Below are 16,556 nucleotides of genomic sequence, written 5' to 3' on the forward strand. Positions count from 1 at the left end.
AAAGCCTTGCTGGAGATTTCCATGGTCATTTTGTTTGTTTATAGTTGATATTTTTCCTTGGAAAGCATGCGTGGCTTTCATCAAATTCTCAAAGTAGACATGACTCAACACTGTCCTGAAAGACTCACCCTCCCTTCTCATGCAGAGACATGGCCTCCAACCAAAGAGACTGCACTGGAGGTGGATGGTAACCAACCAATGAGGACTTGCTACTGAGAATTCCATCCCATTCCTCTTCTGACTCACTGCCAATTTGAAGGTTCTTTCCATTTTGCAGTTTTAATGAATTTGCTTCTGATTCAAAACATTCCTAGGTACAGATAAGCTTGTGATTCTAAAATAGACTTAATCCTTTGGCCATTGACTCAATCACATAGTGATCTTAAATTGCTATTTCCCAGTATCCTAATGTCCTCTGTAAATCTAAATATGCCCATCATCCATGCACTTCTAATTGGTTACTGTACTACTGTACAATCATTTCCCCAGTGTTCAAACTTTACAATAGTGTAACTTTATCACATTGCTTTAAAAATGTGAACATTTGTCTTTCTCTGTAGGTCAGAAGCTTCCTGAAGACAAGGAATCTTATTCTTGTTTTTGTTTTTGTTTTTTCATTCATGGGAACTAAATAATATCTGGCTTATATTAGGCATTAATTAAATATTTGCCAAATTGAATCATTTAACCCAAATTCCCAGTGTGTTAGGCTCATTGTAGAGCATGTTACATAGTTTAACCAACTGAATAATCAGAATACTCCTAATAAAAAATAGTTTGGTTATTCTCATGTTATAAAGAAACACGCTCAGAGATGTTAAGTAATTTGCCCAAGGTCCTATAGCACAGCATGCATTTGATTTAAAATAATTTAAATAAAATTTAATATTTTAACAATATCCACTTAGAAATAAGTGAAGGGCTTCATTTATTATTCAATAGTCATACCTTTATTCCCAGGAATATTGTATAATAGAAATCTGATTTTATGACTGGAATTCTTTAGCACTGTAGCTTATGTGGCCATATACCTACTATATGTTAATAAATACTATTTTGGAGCTATATTTCACCTACATATATTATTTCACTTGCCAGACACCTACATATATTATTTCACTGAATCTCCCAAAAAGCAGTTAATGGTAAATATTATTATCTATATTTCAGAGAAGAAAACTGTGCCTGAGAGAACATTAAAGCTAGAGATCCACAGGAAAGGATACAGACAGTACTTGGACCTAGGTCAACCTGCTGCCAGAGCCAGTGGTCCCTCCACTGTGTCAGGCTTAATTGCAGTTTTATGCTTTACAGTCCACTTTGAATATTAATAGCATCTCTCTCCTACGGAGTATCCCAGACGTCCTTTATCTTGATGCTTTATTTATTGGTGTGGCAAAAACAGAAGATTTATTTAAAACTTTTGAATTGAGTAATAAATTACATAGACAACATTAGGCAAATCTTAGTAGACAGCTCAAGGAATTTTACATGTGCACACAGCTGGGGAACCATGGTAACCATCACTCAGATCAAGATACCAAGCATTTCCAGTCCCCCGATGCTCCTATGGTGTTCCTTCCCAGTTAAACCTCCCCACTCGCCTGCAACCTGCACTATTCTTTCATCAGCATAGATTAGTTTGGCCTGATCTTGAATTTTAGATCAATGAAATCACACACAATGTATTCTCTGGTAAATGACTTCTTTCCCTAATGGAAGGTGTCATCTTAACATCTCTTCCCAAAAGCACTTTCAACGAAGGGTTTGCCATTGTTTTTACCTCAAAAAGCTCCTTTTTGTCTCTCTCCTGGACTGGATACTTTACTCTTTTTCCCACTACAGAGAGTATATGCTCCCAGGGACTCTTTCCTTTCCACCACCTCCCACAGTTGAAATCCTTCCCCTACCTCTGCTGAACCAACATCCCACAGCTGGAGAGAGAGAGTGAGGCTGTGAAACCTTGCATGTCAGCATGGTTAGAAAGGGAAACCCTCACTTGGCCAGGACAATACTATTTTGACTTCATGTGGTATTTTTCTCTGAATTGGTTGGAACACTTCAACCAGGAAAACAGTCCTCCTTTTCCTTGCCCAGAGTGAGGAGCCATTCAACAATGTCGATTTCGTATAGTCACTTGCCAGCTTAATAACCTCAGGGGCGAGGGGAGACAGATCAAACTTGGATGGTGCAGAGTGAGGTGGGTGTAATGGATGGTGCCTGGACATTGTGACTGGTCCTGTGCTATAAACCATCAGAGGAAGGGAAATTCTGGAAGGTAGAAAGGGAGGCAGCATATTTCACAGAGTCCCTGGACCCCATAGGAAGCACCATAGGCAGGAATGACACAGATGGGAGAGAGTCCTGACTCCCTAGGAAATCCAATTTCCTTTCTACAAGTGATCCTCACGGATTCTCCTTGCAATTTCTTCTCCCTTGTACAGGGATGGTCTCCTATGGCCATCTCTCCATAAGCCTGTCACAGCTTCTGCATGTCATGTCTCTCCTCAGACTTCTCACAAAGCATCCATTCCTCAGGCCCAACAGCCCATGTCGACACCTGTCAATCCTGTTTACGGCATTTATCCTGAGTTCCTGTGGTACTTGAATGCCATGATCTGGTTCTGGCCATGTTGCCTGTAATTGCGGCAGGAACTCTGGCACTTGAACTCAGGAACTCAGAGTGTCTGAGGGTCCTCCAACCTCTAGGAAATGTGGTTTCTACACAGGGCTCTTGAAGAGGACTGACGCCTATACCAATGGTAAGACTCTGACCTCCAGTGGAGCCACGGCTGCCTCTTCTAGTTTGCTGATGTTGAAGAGTGACCACTAGCTTTTTTGTTTTGTTTTATTTTGCTAATCCTTATCCAAGGATTTTTTTTCTTTGAGTTTTAAAAATTCTTTATTGATTAAAGTGTTACATATGTCTCCTTTTCCCCCAGTGACTTCTCCCCGGCCACTCCCACCCTCCAGCACATGCCCTTAATGAAAAAAAAAAAAAACAACAACAACAAAAAAAAACAGAACAAAACTGTATTATTCACAATGGTCCATAAAGTCTATGCATTAAGAGCCAAGGGGCACTGTGAAGTCATTGAAGTGAATGAGTTTGCATTTCTAAGAATGAAGGCATTGGACACTAGACCAATGCATGTAGACAGGTCCTCACCAGGACAGAGATCCCAAGACGTCTTTGATAGTCTAGTGCAGATGTTGCAGGTTGAAATAGGGCTCTTCTGCTGAGTCAAGAGAAAAGCATTTTGGTGACCCATGCCTGGGAGGATGAGGTGCAGTGGTGAGATTTATTGAAGCTGGAGCAAACACAAAGGACTGTCCCCAGGTGCCCGGACTCTGTGTCTCATCCACAGCCAGGAAGAAGTCCAACCCTGTCTTCATCAAGCCCAGAAGAAGGTCCAGGGTCCAGAAATCCTGTGCCATTGGTTCAGTCCATGCCAAAGCTCTTTCCCCATCTGGCTAGCCTAGTCTCTGTTCCCAGCTATGCTTCGGCCAGCACTGCTATGCACAGGCCCACACTTCCTAGTAGAGCCACACTTGAGGCCCACATTGGGTAGCCTCAGCTACTGGGCCTGCATGGCTGCTAAGAGAGGGAACACAGGAACAAATAGGGCACTTGCAGGAACAATGCATGGGTGCCACCAATATAAACTTCGATTGTATTACCTGGGGCTTGGAAAAGACCATGCACCCTTTCAAACTAACCAATCTCTTATTCAATCCTTTGGGGCTTGTGTTGGGCCTCCCCCCCCCCCCCCCTGCTAACTAATCTGGTCTTTTACCCAGATTAGACACCTCCCCTTTATGATCACTGCCTTGGCTCCTACTGTGCAGGCCTCAAAGTAGAAGGACCTCCCCCTGCACCATCTTGGCTTCTACTGGGCACATGCCCAGTAGAGAAATCCCCCACCCTCCATAATCACACTATCAGGCTGGCCCACATGCTAAGTCCCTTCAGCAGAGGATGCTGTGACTTCCTAGTGAATGAGGCAGTGTCTGATCTTAATATCTGATTCCATTTGCTCCCTTTCTTTATTAATATCTAGCTACCTATGTTAACACAAATGCCTTTCCCGTGAAACATTCTACTAACTGCCTATCAGCTCAGTATATTTTCTTTATCCCAGTGGAGTAAGAGAAGTGAAACTATCTCATTTTACAGGCAGGAAACTGCACATTAATAACCATAAGGTGACTTGACCAAGGCCACATAGCAAGCAAGCCACTGGCTAAACCAAAAATAGAATTCAGACCTTTGAAATAATGATATAACACTCTGACCATTAGACCAATGGCTACCAAATGACATTTGTAGACCAATGATGTGGAAGCCATTTTAAAAAAACACACACAACAACAAACCTTGATTCACAGGTGTACAGAACAGTTCTCTTGGGCTGACTTTTAGTACCTTTATTTTTAAACTTTCCAACAGTTTTAATAGGTAGCTAGGCTGCCAAACTAATAAAAATCTATGCTAGCAAAACTAAACCATAGGTATGGACACCAGGAAGTAATACCACCCATCTAAAAACCTGGTCAAAAGGCTGGGTGTTTAGCAAAGACCAAACAGCTACAGGCTTACTATGCACATAGTATCATGAGAAGTTGGGGTAGAAGGTTTATATTGATTTTCCCTCTAACTACTCCAGACAATTTCCAAGTTAGAAGATGCATTTTCTAATTTCCAGAACTCATGGTAACCACCTAGAACTGAAATCCCAGCTGCACTCTTTCTGGTTTTTACGTCTTTGCCAGAAATGAAGATCTTTTAATCAAAACTTGGCTGAAATTTTGATTGATGTTGCTTAAGGCACACATGTGTCTACCCCATCTTTCTATCACCAAGGCAGGGTTTTAAAAAGTAATATTTATTTTCCATTGGAGAAAGTAAAAGTATGACTGTTGACTCCAAGAGAATGATCAGGTCTTTGCTGATGGAGGGCATCTGGTTTCTGCAGTGGTTAGCCCCTGGTGAGTAATTACAATAACAGAATAACAGTGGAACACTGAGCACTTAAGTGCTAGGCACTGTGTAGAATACATATCTATCTCACTTTATCCTTAAAACCATCCTGTGATAAGAGCTACTGTAACCTGATTTCTTGACTCCCTTATCTCCACACATGCTCCTCCTCAATCAATCCCAGCTCAGAAAAATACCATCCTCCACCCTGTTGCTCAAACTTGAACTTAGGAGACATCCTTGATTCTAGGCTTTCTCTCAACTTACCTTTTCCTCAAGCTCCCATCTGATCTCATCTATCCATCAGAAAGTCCTCTCAATTTTATGTCCCAAACAGCTCTGGACTCTGTTCCCATTTCTCATGCACATATCTCCATGAGTGATCGCCCAAGTGCCCACCTCTCACTACGACTGGATACCCTACTTCTCTGGACCCCTTCCTATGCAGTCAAAAGACATGTCAGAGGGGTATTTTATAAAAACAAACAAATAAACTAGATCATGTCATTATTATTAATTAATTAATTTATTTTTGCTTAGAGCATTTCGGTTGCCTCCTGTTGCATCAAAAATAAAATCCATGCTTTCTCTCTTCTCACTGTGAGGTCCTACATAATCTGGCCCCACTGCTTCTGACCTCATCCTATGACCCACTCACCTTCTTTAATGCACTTGGTTCACACTGGACTTAGAATTCCACATACAACAAAGTTCCTTCCTGATAGAATTCGTTGGTGCCATTCTCTATGCTTGTCTTTTTGCCCTTCTCATGACGGGCTCTTCTTTCTAAGAATTACTTTGGCTACCCCAGAGCATCCTTATTTTACATCTCTAATGTTTGTGGTTTTCTATCAGAGCACCTGTATATCTTTCATAGAATGCTTCCTCTGCAGTCCTGTAATAATTTGGTTTTTAGTTCCTATTGCCTGTCTTCCCCACTGAAATATAAGCTTGGTGAGGGCAAGACCTTACTCTTATATCCTCTGTGCCCAGCACAATATCTGGTATGTAATAGGCACCAATAAACATTGGTTCAATGAATGTTTAACTGTTTATTTTACAGATGAGGTAGGTGAGGTTTCGAAAAGAAAAAGAGCTTTGCCTGGTGTTATGTGACTAGTTAATGGCAGAGCAGGAATGAGGACAATGATCTGATGTCAGGCCTAAGTCATAATATACCTAGGAGCATGTTAGGAATGCAGAATCTCAAGCTCAACCCCAGAAATTGCAGTTTAATGAGATCTCCTAGTGATTCCTATGCCCATTATAGTTTGAGAAGTACTGATCTAGACCATCTTAAAAGACACAGTCCTCTACCCCACCCCAGATAGAACTGTCAGCACTGCCAACCTTCACGCCAGTTTCTTCTTAATGAAGTGCTGACTTGGTTTCTCAAGCCAGTCTCCTAAATGGAGAGCAGGTTGATTCCAGCATGGCTGGTCCACAGCCTGTCATCCTTAGCCCACATCTCTAACACCAAGCCTCCCGGTGCATGGCCCAGCTCTTCTACTGGACAAAAAATAGTATCTGCAGCCTCATCCCACGTTGGCTTTGGTCTTCCACTCTATCCTGATGAAAAATAATGCCCCATACAAAGCTCTTCTCCTCTGTGAAATAGAACCCCTCTGTTAGAAGGAGCCACTGCTAACCCCTAAAAACATATGGACAGTTCCACTTTTAAGCCTGGCCACCCCACCTTCTATCTTTAGACTTTCTGCTGCTAAATCTTAGGTCTCCAAATTGGCAGGTGAAATAATGCCCTGCCCCTAGGTCTGCACACCTGACTCAAGTTTGGGGCTCTGTCTTCATCTCTCTCTGCAACTGCCTCAATTGTTCATCACTCAGCCTCTCTCACTTCAAGCTCAACAGACCCCTCTTTTCCACAAGTTCCTTGGCCCCTCTCGTACATTCTCCATACAGCTGAAGGGTTATCTTCCTACCAAATCTGCTCCAATTACCCCCAGATCTAAAAACATTCCAAGGTTTCTCTAATGCAGCGGTCACCAACCTTTCGGACCTCACAGACCACCAGTGGTTTGTGGACCACCGGTTGGCGACCGCTGCTCTAATACATGCAACTCAAACACAAGCATATACAACAGCTATTAACATTGTTCTGCCCTTCAATCCACGTTTGAGGAACTGGTGATTATGCTGAAATGCAGGTGAAATGGGTCCAAAATATGGAAATGTTCAGTAGGAATCTCTTGCGTTCACCATCTTTCATCATTCAGCTATTTGTCCATTGGTAAGTTCAGCCAACAAATCTTCACTGAGCTCCTAGTATGTGTCCATGCACTACACTAGGTTCAGCAGTTGTAGAAACAAACATTAATACTACAATAGGGGACCACCAGTGCTGCCTGGAACTTGAAAGAAGACGGATACAGGTAAGGACACTTTGACATGGGTTCATTAAATAGACAAAGTGAAGATGGCATGCCAAAAAGAAGAAACAGAGCATGCAAGAACCCAGAGGTGTAACAGGTAGTGCGTGTTTGAAGCCTTGCACAGGAGCCTAAATGGGAAAAAAAAATGCCTGTATATGGCCCCTGTGGAAGGGAAGGAGGGTGCAGCAGGGCCAGGGCAAGTCAGGTGGGACAAAATTCTGGTAGGAAAAGGCCACAAATGATATGAATTCAATTTCAGAGGGTGGGTTCTCCCACTTGTAAGAAATCCTTTGGTCATCTTCACAAAGTTTTCATCTTAGGAATCCCTCTAGGTATTGTTACCTCCCTGGTTCCTGGTCAGTTTGACTCACCAGGCAAGTGTGATAGAAAGTGTTATCAGTTATACACAAATCCACACCCTCCTCTCTGACTCCCCTGGGAATTAACTGATCAATCACTGCATGTCACTGTTGCTTTTCCTGAAAACAAAGCTCTTTGCATGTCTCTTTGTCCAGAAGCCACAGAAATGATAAAACCTAAACCCACTAATGAGGTATGAGAACTTTCTGGAAGGTTGTGACACACCTAAGGACTTTGGAATTGGCACAGGTAAACCATGTCTTTGCAGTCTTCCTGATCTGTCATCCCTCTGATGAGGGTTGGAGTGAAATGGCTAATTAACCTTCTCCTGGTCAATTTTCCTTAACCGAAGAGGAAGAGTCAGAAGTCACAGCAGCCCTCAGCAGGCTTTTAGTGACTGCCCTGGGTGACTCCCTTCAGGAAGACAGTGAGCAGCAGAAGATTTGGTATCAGGCGACTAATGCTCAGACTCCAGCTGTGGCTCTTAATAAATCTCTCACTTTTAATTAATTACTTACCCTTTCTCAGTTTTCCTATCTAAAAATGGGGATAATAATAGCTCCTTTACAGGTTCATTAGAAGATTTTATAAGTTAGTTTATATAAAGCATGTAGTCCTATAAATGCTCAACAAGCAGCAGAAATCATTAGCTCTGGTGACCAAAGGATCTACTCAACCACACTCCCCTCTCCATCCTCACCGCCCGCAGAGTGTCCTTGTGTCCGTGTCCGTGTGTGTGTGTGTGTGTGTGTGTGTGTGTGTGTGTGTGTGTGTGTGTGTGTGTGTGTTATGAGTGTGGAGTATTATTCTACTCAATCTTCCCACCCCAATTAATTCTTCATATTTTGTCCCACCCAGAATCCTTCAGGAGACAGTTCATAAATCAGTTTGGCCTGAGATAACCCCATCACTAGAGAGCAAAGAGTAATGCTCACCCTGAAGGCTGCAGAGGAGTTAGCAGAGCCTGAGGCAGAGGATGGAAAGGAAAAAGGAAGCAGAGAAAGGGCAGAAAGCTTAGGAGATGAAGAAAGTCCTACTGGCTTATATAGAACAAGCCAGTGTTTCCTCAGTCTAGATTTAAAGTTTTTTTCTGATTAATAGAGACATCAACAATCAATATAAAATCAAAAGAGGAAGGATTGTTTTCCAGTAAGATGCTCCCTAGACTAGGACTGAAGGTCACAGGGGAATTTATGAGTTCAATAAATGTGTTTCAAGTGAAGGCCTGCATGCTAGTCACAAAGGCTGCGTGAAGCCTGCAGCGGCAAGCTGGCCTGCACCCAAGTGTGCATCTGAGTGGCCGAGGCGTGGAACAGACATGCAGTCCTTTGAGGCCAAAAGAGGCCATAATAAATTAGCATGAAGCTCACATTATCCTACAATGGCAAAAGAATTTGAGGATTCCAAAGATAAACTTTGAATGTATTTACTATAAAAACTAAAAAGCCAGACAATGATTTAATAAAAAAATTTCTATTTCTCATAGATGCATGAGTGTACATGGTGATTATATCCCTTAATTGACAAATCATAGATAGCACATGTATATACATACATATGTACATATGTTCAGCACCTACTCATATATTAGCTTAAAAATTAGGTAGTTTTTTTTTACTGATTATTTAAAATCACAAATCCAGGACACTTAAGGAGTTTAAGCATTACCCAACTCCTTCTTGTCCTTCCTATAGTAGGGTAAAATCAGGTGATCCTGAGATTCAAGCTATGGCTCAAAAAGATTAAAAGAGCCTACAAATTTAGGCAATGTCTCCAGGACACGTCTTCCCCGTCTCCTCCAGACCTGCCTAATCTACTTGCCCACCCTCATTTCTGAAGTGTGTCCAGCTCTAACTTGCTGACTATTTCATTTCCATTTATTTCCCTCCCTTCCCCTTTTTCCATTTCATGGTCTATTGAAGCCTTGGTAGTATTTGGATAACTCAGTGAGCTGACAGCGGGATGAAATGAAGCATTCAGAGAGGTCCTGATTGGGGGAAGAAAGTGCACATTCTTTACAATTTAATGAACTTTCTGTTTTGATGTGTGTGTGCATTTTTAATAGGCAGAAAAATGTGTTTCCCCAATGAGCTGGTCACTGAGGACCTGTACCTCCCACTTAGAATGTCAACTTCACTCTTTCTGGCTTTTATGCTGTTCTTCTGGAGCATAGGGAACAACCATGGTTGGGAGACAACAGCCACTGATAAAACTGTAGCTGAATCTTTTTCTTGTTAAAGGAGGTTACCTGTTAAGCACACAGAAAGCAACTAAGGTGGTTGAAATGCTGCTGCTGATGATGATGATATAAATAAAAAGCAGCTGCTGATGACTGAAAGATTACTATGACTAAAAACTGTGTTTGGCCCTAGCCAGTTTGGCTCAGTGGATGGAGTGTCAGCCCTCAGACTGAAGGGTCTGAGGTTCGAGTCTCAGTTGCAGGCTCCAACCCTGGCCCCTTTCCGGGCACATGCAGGATGCAACCAATCAATGTGTCTCTCTCACATCAATGTTTCTCTGTCTTTCTCCCTCCCTTCTACTCTATCTAAAAATCAATGAAAAAAAAATATCCTCGGGTGAGGATTAACAAAAAAAAAATTAAAAAAAATAAAAACTGTGATTGTTTACATCCATTCTCTCATTAAATCCTTACAAAACCCTGTAAGTACTCTATTTCCTATTATCTTCATTTTATAAAATAAGAATAGTGATGATCAACACAAATCAGTAACTTGCTTGAGGTCATAGAGCTAATAAATAGCAGAGATAGGATCCAAATTCAGATCGCACTGACCCTGGAATCTGTAATTGAACACTAAGCCAAGAGGTAATCCTGGGACTAAAAAGGCTTTCCTAGCAATGTGACTAAATCATCTTCTTTAGAAGTTTCAGGAAAGTTTTAACTTACAAATTAAACTCAATTCTAGAAATTTTTAAACATTTCCAAAATTCTATCTTCAAGGAAGACCTGGATTCAGTTCTCTTGGGAGTGAGTGGAGAACAAATGACTAAAACCCTTCAAGAGGAAGAGAATAAAACTTTGGCCATCCTTCTGACTAAAAGTTCTCTAAGTATAATCTTTAAGTATTGCCCAGTAAGATCATGCCCAAGTAGTATTTGTGCTTGTAATGTATCACTGCTTCTTTTTTATTTCCTGTTGGCAATAAATTATTATATATCACTTCTCTCCATGTTCTTAAAGGCAAGTGTTAACTCTTCTTATGGATTCTACTGAGGTAGAAAATGCAACATAGACTTCAGAGCTGAAATCAGTCAAGATTTTTTTCTTATTTTACAGATGGGGGGGGGGAGGGACGGGGGGAGGGAAGGCCCATAGAAATAAACTAATTTCCTGAAGCTTGAAAGTCTTTTTACCCAAGGGCTTGGTCTTTGGGGTCATAATAGTTTTAACACTATATATTAGCAATAATCTGAGTCTCAGTTTCCTCATTTATAATAGGGGATAATAATATACTGAAATGTATTATTATTATAGCAGCTTATAGAATACTAGGGGCCCGGTGCACGAAATTCGTGCACTGGGTGTGTGTGGGGGGGGGGGGGGAGTGTCCCTCAGCCCAGCCTGCCCCCTCTCACATACTGGGAGCCCTCAGGCGTTGACCCCCATCACCCTCCAATCGCAGGATCGGCCCCTTGCCCAGGCCTGACGCCTCTGACAGAGGCGTCAGGCCTGGGCAGGGGACCCTCATTTCCCCCCATCACTGGTTCTGCCCCCAGCCCAGGCCTGATGCCTCTAGCCCAGGCATCAGGCCTGGGCAGGGGACCCCCAGACCCCTCCGATTGCTGGCTCTGCCCCCCACCCAGGCCTGATGCTTCTGCCAGAGGAGTTGATACTTATCACCCTCTGATCACCAATCACGGGATCGGCCCCTTGACCAGGCCTGAGGCCTCTGGCAGAGGTGTCAGGCCTGGGCAGGGGACCCCCAGCTCCCCGCGGTTGCAGGCTCCGCCCCTGCCCAGGCCTAACGCCTCTGGCCTAGGCGTTCGGCCCGGGCAGCAGGGACCCGCAGCTGCAGCGGCCCCGCGATCGCGGGCTCCGCTTTAGGCCCAGGCAAGGGACCCCTAGCTTCCGGGACTGCCAGCTTCGACCATGCCCAGCTCCCATCGCTGGCTCCACCCCTACTTCCTGCTATCACTGGCCAGGGCGGAAAAGGCACCTGATTCTCCGATCATGGCTGGGGGGCAGGGCAAAGGCGGCCCCAGGGCCGCCTTTGCCCTGCCCCCCAGCTCTTAGCTCCCCCCTGGGTTTCTGATCACTGTCAGTGGCAGGGGGCTTCTTCCTGCTTTCCCTTTCACCTCCCTGCATTGAGCCTACATATGCAAATTAACCACCATCTTGTTGGCAGTTAACTGCCAATCTTAGTTGGCAGTTAATTTGCATATAGCCCTGAATAGCCAATGAAAAGGGTAGCGTCGTATGCCAATTACCATTTTTCTCTTTTATTAGTGTAGATAATATCATATGTTATATTATACTTTTGTTTTATTCTGTAATAAAATATATCTGTGCCATTTATTAGCACACAGAGAACACAGGAGGAATCAATATCACCATCATCATTATCACTGACCCACAATGACAAAGCCCAGACCTTATGCTTTTAACTCCCTGCCACACAAATGACTTGTGTGTGTGGAGATGGGTAAAGTACACACATCTACCTCCAGGGCTTCCCAGGCCCACCTCCCAAGTTGTATCAGAAAAACCTATTGAAAAGGTTTACCAACCAAACATTCATTAAACAGTAAACAGTACAATATGAGACCTAGTTATTGCATTCTTGACCTAGACTTGTGTTTATAGAACTTAAATAGATTTATGTACTTTGGAAGAGCTGATCCCATGGGCAACCCTCAAAAAGGATGGCTGTTTATAATTACTTTGAAGCAGATCTGACGGCTACCTTTTGGATGGTTTCTTGATGAATGACTTATAGAAAGAGAGCCTAAGTAAAGTTAGAAGGTTGGAATAATTTAGAAGTCAAATTAATTATGGGCCCTAATGAGGTTAACCTAACCTTCACACATAAAGATAACACCTAATGAGAAAAAGGTAACTATGAGTGTGTGAAAGCGAGACTATAATATAATGTTTTTGATAAATTTTAAGTTAAACACATTTATTTGAGCTCCCTAGGAAGTCAGGGTAATAAAACAAAGGAGTCGTTAATGATGATGTATATATGGAAGTAAATTGCATGGGAGAAAAGGAAAGGGCTTAAAGGAGAGCGGGTGTGGATATTATAAAATGTGAATAAGAAAGAACTCCTGAAACTACCTAAAACTTAGTTTCTTTGGAGTTACAATTCTGTTTGTTCCTCTATTATCTCCAAAAATAAAGAAGCCTTAAAGAAACTTGCAAAAACGAAACATGCAAAAATGCTGCTTCACTAATTTTTAAAAGGGACAAGTATTCTGGATTTCTTAAGGAAAGTGAGACCCCATGAAAAAGTGATAAAAATGTACTTCTCATATGGAAAATAGGGATTGTGCCATTTATAACAATCACTTTCTTGCTTTTTCCCACTTAGTGTTGATTATATAGTAAATGTTTTCAATATTCTTCCAAACATCATTAATGGTAGCAGGATATTTCATGATATGGCTGTACGATCATAGGGCTGCACTAGATAATGGCCATTTATTTTTGCTTTATTAATTTTTTCTGCCCCTCAACATTCACTTATATCTTCCTCAATTTTCCTCTGGAGAATCCATGGCCTTTGGGTGATGCTGACTCCATTCATGACTTCAAGTTCAGAGTAATTGACCCATGACTGAGCCATAACATCTCCCTGATCTCAGGAATTAGACTGAGTGTGGGCAGCACCACCCTCAAATTGCAGGAAGAGGGACAAGGAATTCAGGGAAAAGGAGAAAGCTCCTCCCTGTACTCAAGTCCCCTTCCACACTGTTTCTAGGAGAAATAACACCCATGAGCGAGGGAGCATGGGGGCTGTGTGCTCCTTGAGGCCAGGGTCTTGGTCTTATTCATATGTGATCTTCACTCCCAACCCAGGGATGGGCACAGAGCATGTGGTGGGACTGCCAGCTGCAGCTGTGCCATTGGACATCCCCATGTGGAATGGGATGAAGCTCAAATAGGTTGGATGGAAGGAGAAGTCAGATCCAGTACTTAGACTTCTTTTCTCTTGAAACAATGTTCAACAGACTTGAGAAAAAGCAGGAAGGGAAGGAACCTGGCTGATATTTGAGTCATTGTTTTCTACTTTGAAAAAGAAATCAACAAAAAGCAATACCCAGAACATGGATTAAACCTCATAGTTTATGAAATGCTTTCAGGACATTATCCACTTTCAGCCTCAAAACAACACTGTTGGATAGAAATAATTACTATGCCTCACATTGTGGATGCAAACGTTGAGACATGGGGGAATTAAGAACATGGTTCAGGGTCATGCAAACAGCAAGTTGCGAATGTGACCATCAGGTGGGAGTTTCCAGTGCTCACAGACCTGCATCAAATCAGCATGTGCCCACTGGGTCTGGATTGATCTCCCTGCCTGCTTTTCTCAGTTTCTTCTCCTCATGCCCACATGCCCTAGAACAGGGGTGGGCAAACTTTTTGATTTGAGGGCCACAATGGGTTCTTAAACTGGACCGGAGGGCCGGAACAAAAGCATGGATGGAGTATTTGTGTGAACTAATATAAATTCAAAGTAAACATCATTACATAAAAGGGTACGGTCTTTTTTTTTTTTTTTTTAGTTTTATTCATTTCAAACGGGCCGAATCCGTCCCGCGGGCCGTAGTTTGCCCACGGCTGCCCTAGAAAGAAGATGAGGGCCCCATTTATACAACTCTGGGCTCTTTCCACTGAGCAAGGAACAAGGCTAACACAGTTCGTTGCGTAAATACCAGTGGCAAGTGACAGTGATTTACACCGACCTGCAAACTTCTGATTACCAACCAGCCGCCTGCTATGTCAACAGGTACAAACTGAGATTTAAACCAGTTTACATGGGGCAGTAAATAACTTAATTTCTCCTCAACACGATGCTTGTGGCGCTTGCAAATGTAAATATTTAAGCCATAAAACGACGCTGACGCTGTGATGCAAGCTTCCAGTTTCTCAATTCATTGGAAAAGTTGTGTCAATGAATGCCCCTTGTGTGCTCCCACCTGGAGTGGAGATGCAGGGTCAGGCAGAAGTCCCACAGTTCTGAGGGGAATCTCATTGGACCCAAGAGCTAGAAACAATCCTGCCACCCTTAGTTCTTCCTGGTCCTGAGACTTTTCTCCCCCCTCAATTATTCTTCACCGCACTGCTCTGCAGACACCTGAATGGAGTGCATGTGTGTGGAAATGGAGGCAAGGAGACAGGAGGAAGCAGCCTCAGGCTCGCTGTCATACCATCCTTACTGACCAGGGCACTCACTGCCTGTCAATATGTGCCTATGCAAACTGACCTAGATCAGGGGTCCTCAAACTTTTTAAACAGGGGGCCAGTTCACTGTCCCTCAGACCGTTGGAGGGCCGGACTATAGTTTTAAAAAAAAAAATGAACAAATTCCTATGCACACAGCGGCGGCAAAAACACCCGGCGGGCTGGATAAATGTTTTGGGCGGGCCGCATGTGGCCAGCGGGCCGTAGTTTGAGGACCCCTGACCTAGATCCTATGAAAATCATATGCAAATGTATTTTCCATTGTCAAAAACTGTTGACTATACCTGCCAGAGTCCACTGAACTAGAGTGCTGCCGTCTGTGAATTTTTCATCAGAATTACTTATAGTATTCTATTCAACCTGGCCCTTGCCTCCTCAAACTGGGAGGACAAGGAGTGGGATTGCCTCTCCCCCTCTCACAGGTGAGTCTGATCGGGGATTTTCCTGCCATGGAAAATCTACCCCACATTAAGAAAACTGGGAATTGCCTTGGCCAGTGTGCTCAGTGGTTAGAGTGTAGGCCCACACACCAAAAAGCCACAGGTTCGATTCCCGGTCAAGGGCATGTATCTGAGTTGCAGGTTTGATCCCTGGCCCAGGTCAGGGCACATGAAGGGGGCAATTAATCACTGTGTCTCTCTCACATTGATGTTTCTCTCTCTCTTGTGCTCTCTTTCTCTCCTCCCCTCCCTTCTTCCCTTCTGCTCTCTAAAAAAAACAAAAACAAAAACAAAACAAAACAAAACTTTAAAAAAATACCTACTATAGTCAGACTTCTAATAAAGTCCTGGGTAAGAAATGAATTTGATTTTCTCCTGTATTGGCTTAATTTATAATCGCAAAAGAATAGCTACTATTTACTGAGTACAAGGAGTTTCTTTTTCTGAAAGTTTTGTGTTTGTTTAGAAAACGGTTCTTTTTCTGAAATCACTTATTGAGCAATTGGCACAAGGCAGGCACTGGGCTGGACATGTGTTATCTTGTTTAATCCTAACCCAACACTGTGATATGGGCAGTATCCTCAATTTCCAAAGAAAGTTAAGTAACTCGATTGCATTTGGTCAGCTGATAAAAAGGGGGGTGTCTGGGACTTGGGCCCCAGCATGACTGTCTTCAAAGCCCTCCCTCTTCAACATGCTGGAAGCTTTTGTGTTTTGGTCACCACGCTGTCAGAAGACAGGTGCTAGGCTTCGGGGTCTCAAAATGTGTTCACAAGAGGCCAGGAAGAAAAAAGCAGAGAGGCTATAATGACAATATTAATTGCTAATACGTATTGACTTTTATGCTCTAAAATTAAATTTACTGAACCTGATGTTTTATACATATTAATCTAGTCCCCATATAGATATTATTACTTCTATCCTCATTTTATAGAGGAGAAAGACTGAGACACAGA

At 42.8% G+C, this 16,556-nt stretch overlaps 1 protein-coding gene across 1 annotated transcript in view; it reads right to left on the minus strand.

Annotated features, from left to right (window-relative positions):
* PAPPA2 (pappalysin 2) overlaps positions 1 to 16,556 on the minus strand; it is a 229,048-nt gene that overhangs the window by 44,979 nt on the left and 167,513 nt on the right. The gene's annotated exons all lie outside the window — the stretch shown is intronic.

The sequence above is a fragment of the Myotis daubentonii genome, chromosome 18, assembly GCF_963259705.1.
Source record: "Myotis daubentonii chromosome 18, mMyoDau2.1, whole genome shotgun sequence".
Taxonomy (NCBI): Eukaryota; Metazoa; Chordata; class Mammalia; order Chiroptera; family Vespertilionidae; genus Myotis; species Myotis daubentonii.